The sequence below is a fragment of the Zonotrichia leucophrys genome, chromosome 23, assembly GCF_028769735.1.
Source record: "Zonotrichia leucophrys gambelii isolate GWCS_2022_RI chromosome 23, RI_Zleu_2.0, whole genome shotgun sequence".
In the NCBI taxonomy this organism is placed as follows: Eukaryota; Metazoa; Chordata; class Aves; order Passeriformes; family Passerellidae; genus Zonotrichia; species Zonotrichia leucophrys.
In genome coordinates, this window is record NC_088192.1 from 6,145,461 (window position 1) to 6,151,945 (window position 6,485).

Below are 6,485 nucleotides of genomic sequence, written 5' to 3' on the forward strand. Positions count from 1 at the left end.
GCCCTTGCCAGGCTACAAACCCCCTGTGGCAAATGGCACTGGGGGCACCTGCAACCAGCCAGGAAATCATTCTTTCCTTTCCTTTCTCCATTTGCTGCAATGGGTTTTGGTGCTGGTTTCCATCCTTGATTGAGGAATGTGAATGCCAGAGTGGTTTGGGTGGGAAGGGATCTTCAATGGCAGCTGATTGCAGCCCAGGGCCACCTGCCACTGTGCCAGGTGCTGCCAGCCCCAATGCCCAGCCTGGCCTTGGGCACTGGATGAGCCCACACTGTCCTCTTCCCAGACACCAACAGGGACAGCTCAGGGTGGTGCTGGAGCAGCCCCCAAGCCTGTCCCCACTGCCACATCTCCCAGCCTGTCCCCATTGCCCTGCATCTCCCAGCCTGTCCTCACTGCCACAGCTCCATCACTGGATCCCTTAGCCTGGAAAAGTTCATCCACTCCATCCACAGCACCCCATGAAAACTCCACAGTCCCAGGATGGGGAATTTCTGCCTCAGCCCCTTAGGAATGAGCTGTTTGTGCCTGGCACTGGAATTCCCTGCTGGAATCAGCACAAAGGGAAGGAAATGTTCTCTGTGCTGCATTCAGCCCCTACCACAGGACGTGGGGACCGGCACATCCCGCTGGAAGGACAGCGGGAATGAGTCAGGAGGGAAAGGGGAGGGAAGCAGCTCCTGAAAAGCCCTGGTTGTTATAGGGAGATGGGGAGGAGCAGAGAAGGGACAAAAGGGAAAAAAGCACAGTTCTGGTGCTGTGGAGGGGACCCATGGAGGAGGGGATGTGAGGCCAGCCTGTGCTTCCCACAGTATCGCCTTTGGGGTGATCCTAAGGGTTTCCATGTGATCCCAAGGGTTTCCCATTGGCCGTGTGATCCCAAGGGTTTCCATGTGATCCCAAAGGTTTCCGTGTGATCCCAAGGGTTTCCCATCTGCCCAGGTCCTACCTGTGATCCCCAAGGGTTTCCCTCTGGCCGTGTGATCCCAAGGGTTCTCCACCTGCCCATACCCTACATGCCAAGGGGAGGATGCTCCTGGCATGGGAATCTCCAGGATCAGGGATGAGCCCTTGCAAAGCTGGGACAATGATGTCTCCCAGGATTTTGCTGTTGGAGCTGTAGGATCCCTGCAATGGGAATAAAACCACCCTACAGGACCTACACCCCATGAAAAGCGCAGGGAGGGATTTTGGGAGGAGGGAAACCAGAAAAAATGGGGGAAATGCAATCCAGTGGGAAAGGGCAGAGGTCTGTCAGGAAATGGTTTCCAATCCTCATTCAGCCCTCAGGGATCTTCAGAGCTGGGGGGCTCCAGGGCTCCTTCCTGGAGCCAAATGAGGGAATTCTGGAGGATTTATGGCCCCAATACAAGGGAAAGTGACAAATGGATGTGACGATGGGAACAGAACAGCTTTGAGGTGTGGGATGGAGAAAGGACCCCTGAGAGCAGCCGGGTAGGACCCCCCCACAGCAGAGTGTCCCCCCCAAAGCGGAGTGTCCCCCACAAGGGAATGTCCCAGAGTGGGGCGGCCCCAGAGCAGTCAAGATTATGGGATTGACCCGGATGGGGTTTGCTGGGAATGGGAGAGTCCTGGAAAGCTCTCGGGCAGCCTGGGAATGCAGGGAAAGGATGGGATTCACCTCAGGGGACAGAGCAATGCAGGGTGACCCCCTGTGCCGAGGAGCTCTCGGTGTCTGGTATGTCCCTGCTGTCCCAAACCATGATATCGGATTATGATATGGGACTGGGATATGGGATTGGGATATGGGTTTGGGAAACAGGATTGGGATACAGGACTGGATTCAGGATTGGGATAAAGGACTGGGATATGGGATTGGGCTAAGGGACTGGGATACGGGATTGGGATATGGGATTGAGATATGGGATTGGGATACAGGATTGGGATAAAGGACTGGGATATGGGATTGGGCTAAGGGACTGGGATACGGGATTGGGATATGGGAGAGGGATACGAGATTGGGATATAGGATTGAGACACAGGATTGGGATATGGGATTGTGATTTGGGGCTGGGATTTGAGACTGAGATCCGGGTTTCTCTGAGCACACACAATCCAGTCTAGAAGGATGGACAAGGTCACTGCCAGAGTGACAGTGGGGTGGGAACAGCAGCAGGACATGGGAGTGACAGCAGGGTGGGGACAGCAGCAGGACATCGTGTCCCAGCAAGGACAGCCCCCTGTCCCCAGCAGTGACCCCAGGGCCGCCGCTCCCCGCATTGGGAAGGCGCTGCACACACGAGCACAGCCCCCCTGCTTCATTCCTCCTTTATTACAGCCCAGTTCGGGGGGTTTGTTCCCAAAATCCCCGGGCAGGCTGCGGGGCCCGGAGCGCGTTCGGGAGCGTGTGCGGGAGCGGAGCGGGGTGAGCTGGGGCTGCTGCTGCTGCCTCGGGAGCTGCCGCAGACACAGATACAGCCTGTTCCCACTCCCAGCACAGATATTTATAGATACAGATGTTTCTCCAGCAGCAGGGTTCAAGCTGGAGGTTTTCAAATATTATTTTTCTTTTTTTTTTTTTTTCCTCCCTGTCTTCCCATCCCTCCTTTGCTCTTCAAAGCGGTGCTGAAGGTAGAGACAGCAGCTCCGAGAGCAGTGGGAGGGCTGAGCCGTCAATCCCAGCTGCAGGGGGCTGCAGGTGAAGGTTGAGGTGTCCCCGTGTCCCTGTGCAGGGCCGGGGGCTCCTTCTCAGCGCCCCCAAAGCATCCCCGGGATCAGGGCTGGGTTTGGGGCTGGAGCTGCCTCCAGGTGCTGCAGCTGGAGCGCCCCAGGGAGCGATTCCAGCCCCTGAGGGATCCCCAGGGAGCGATTCCAGCCCCTGAGGGATGCCCAGGGAGCGATTCCAGGCCGGAAGGATCCCCAGGGAGCGATTCCAGCCCTGAGGGATCCTCAGGGAGCCATTCCCGAGGGCAGGAGGGGCTGAGCGCGGGGCAGGGTCCCGGAGCATCCCCGATGTCTCACAGACCCTCCCCGCTTGGGGCAGGGGCTGCCGGATCCTACAGAACAGGGATGTTTGGGGCTGAGTGGGGCAGGGCCCTTTGCTCCCCGCTGCAGGGGGTTTGTCCCCTCCAAGGGTCCAGTGTCCCCTCCCCTTGCAGGGTTTTATCCCCTCCAAGGTGTCCCCTCCGCGGGGTCCCTGTGTCCCTTCCCCACTGCAGGAGGGTTGTCCCCACGAGGGATCCCAGTGTCCCCTCCGAGAGGTCCCTGCGTCCCCCACCCCTGCAGGGTTTTGTCCCCTCCGCCCACAGGGTTTTGTCTCCTCCGAGGGGTCCCCGTGTCCCCTTCACGGGGTCCCTGTGTCCACTCCCCACTGCAGGGAGGTTGTCCCCTCTAAGGGGTCCCAATGTCCCCTCCAAGTGTCCCTGTGTCCCCTTCGCGGCGTCCCTGTGCCCCCTTCCCTCCTGCAGGATTTTGTCCCCTCTGAGAGGTCCCTATGTCCCCTCTCCCTGCAGGGTTTTGCCCCCTCCGAGGGGTCTCCGTGTCCCCTCCCTGCTGCAGGGGGGTGTCCCCTCCAAGGGGTCCCAATGTCCCTTCTGAGAGGTACCCGTGTCCCCTACCCGCCTCAGGGTTTTGTCCCCTCCCCCTGCAGGGTTTTGTACCCTCCGAGAAGTCCCTGTGTCCCCCACCCCTGCAGGGTTTTGCCCCCTCCCTCTGCAGGATTTTGTCCCCTCCAAGTGTCCCTGTGTCTCCTCGCGAGGTCCCTCTGTCCCCTCCCCGCTTCAGGGTTTCGTCCCCTCCGTGGGGTCCCTGTGTCCCTTCCCCCTGCAGGGTTTTGTCCCCTCCAAGTGTCTCCGTGTCCCCTCCCCGTGTCCCCTTCCCATTCAGGGTTTTGTCCCCTCCGAGGGTCCCTGTGTCCACTCCCCCTGAAGGATTTTGTCCCCTCCAAGTGTCCCCGGTCTCCTCTCGTGTCCCCTCCGTTCCCCTCCCCGGGCAGGCTCAGCCCCATCCTCACCCCCAGGAGCCCCCCCGGGCTCCCCCTCCCCCCACGGGATTTTCCAGCCCATCCCTCCCGTGGCTCCAACCCCAGCACCCGCAGCACCTTCAAGGAACATTTTGGGAATGAGAAAAACCCCTGGAAATAAATCCACACCCCCAGGGGAGCGGCGCCCGCGGCCCCCGCGCTCTCTTTGGGGGCTGGGCAAGGGCTCTGCTCCACAATTAATTAATTATCCATGCCCTGGGCTCCGTCTGGGAGGCATTAAGGGCTCCAGATGCGGATGGCGGAGCTCTGCGTGGCTCTGTAAACATGCTGCAAGTCCAATTTGGGTTTCCTCGGGTGCCTCATTTCAATGAATTATGTAAACGCTTTCCCCTCCTCTTTTGAGCGGGAGCCAGTCCGGCTGCTGCCCGATGTGTTAATCCCAGGAATGAAATAAAAAACAACGGAGGCCGTGAATTAAAGGGAATAAAAAGATGCTGGGGAGCCCTTAGAAGCGCCAGGATGGCCAGGGCCAGGGTGCCACCGCTGTCCCCAGACCTGGGGTCCTCTCTTCTCATGGTCCCAAACGCTTGGTGACCCCAGGAATATCCTGTGTCCAACCCTGGGGTTAAATCCAGTTTAATTTGGGAACCCCGTGGTCACAGGCACCTTCTGTGAGCGCTGCATGGCTTTTCCTGGCTCCCCAAAGTCACCCTGAACCCCCCCATCCATCCCTCTGGGGTGGCCCCCAGGGAGAGTAATTAGAGCAATTAAAGCAATTAAAGCCACCTGGGGAGATAACGGGGGTGTCCCCGCTCTGATCCCACCCCAGGCTGGAGCTGTGACAGGGACAGGCAGGGAGGGGTCCCAGCCCAGGGTGGCTTTTCTGCTGAGCTGGAGGTGGCAGATGTTCACTGATGAATTATTCACCCAGAAAATTATCATGGAAATAGAAGGGGTTGGGTTGGAAGGGATCTTAAAGCTCAGCCAGTTTTATTCCTTGCCATGGCAGGGACACCTCCCAGGTGCTCCAAACACCATCCAGCCTGGCCTTGGGCACTGCCAGGGCTCCAGGGGCAGCCACAGCTGCTCTGGGCACCCTGGCACAGCCCAAACCTCTCTAACCAGCCCTTGCCAGGCTACAAACCCCCTGTGGCAAATGGCACTGGGGGCACCTGCAACCAGCCAGGAAATCATTCTTTCCTTTCCTTTCTCCATTTGCTGCAATGGGTTTTGGTGCTGGTTTCCATCCTTGCTTGAGGAATGTGAATGCCAGAGTGGTTTGGGTGGGAAGGGATCTTCAATGGCAGCTGATTGCAGCCCAGGGCCACCTGCCGTGCCAGGTGTGCCAGCCCAATGCCAGCTGGCTGGCCTGCCAAGGGCTCACGGCGGCAGCCACCACGCACAGCTGCTCTGGCAATTCCAGCCCAGCCCCTGCCCACCCTGCCAGGGAACAATTCCCAATTCTCAAGATCCCATCCAGCCCTGCCATTCCTCTGCACTGGAGCCATTCCCTGGCTCCTGTCCCTCCATCCCTGTCCCCAGTCCCTCTGCAGCTCTCCTGGAGCCCCTTCAGGCCCTGCAAGGGCTCTGAGCTCTCCCTGGAGCCTTCTTCTCTCCAGGGGAGCACCCCCAGAAATGCAGCTGCTGCTGCTTTGTGGGGATTTTCCCCTTTGGAAGTGACAGTGACCAGATGAAGCTTTTAGTCCCTCATGGCTCTGTGCCCATTGCCCTGTCCCAGATCTCTCGTGGTTCCTCCCTTTTCCATCAGCCCCGTGATGCCCAGCCCTGGCTGAGGAACCCCAGGGGCAGTTCTGGGTGCCACCTCCCGGGGACATGGGACATCCCTGCAGCCTCTGCCTGACAGGCTGAGCTCAGGGTGGTGCCCAGGGAGCTGCTTCCCTCCCTCGTCCCCCTGCAGAACCCAGCGTGTCTGGGCTCAGGCATGGATTGTAATTGCTGAGAGGCAAATGCAGAACAGCCACAGCCCTGTGGGGATTTCAGAATATTCCCAGAGAGGGAAATGGGGCTCAGACTGCCCGTGAGTCCCACTCACATCATGCTTAGTTCTGGGGGGTTTTGTGCCATCAATCCTTTCCTTTCCTTTTTCCTTTCCTCTTTCCTTTCCTAATTTTTTTTTTTAATTTATGCCCAAAATAGAGCCAGGAAGGCTCAAAAGCAGCCAGGCTCCCCCATGGCTGGAGCTCCTGGGGTGCCTTGCACAGCTCGGGATCAGTGTGGGCAGATAAATCCAGAGTGATGGCTCAGATGGCACCAGAACAACCTGCCCTGCTGGAATCCCAAACCCAGGGAAGGCACAGGCAGCACAGCCAGGGTCACCCCAGCGCCCTGCCTCGGTTTCCTGGCTCGTTTTGGGGTGTACAGGGCCTGGCATTGGGGTGGAACTGCCAGGGGATTCCTGATGAAAACAGAGCAAAGAAGATTGAACATTCTCCTGGAAAGAAACGGTGGGGGGAGACGTGATGGGGAAATAAATCTGGCAACGCCATCCTTGCCAGAACCTTCTGTGCAGGGACACGGGTAC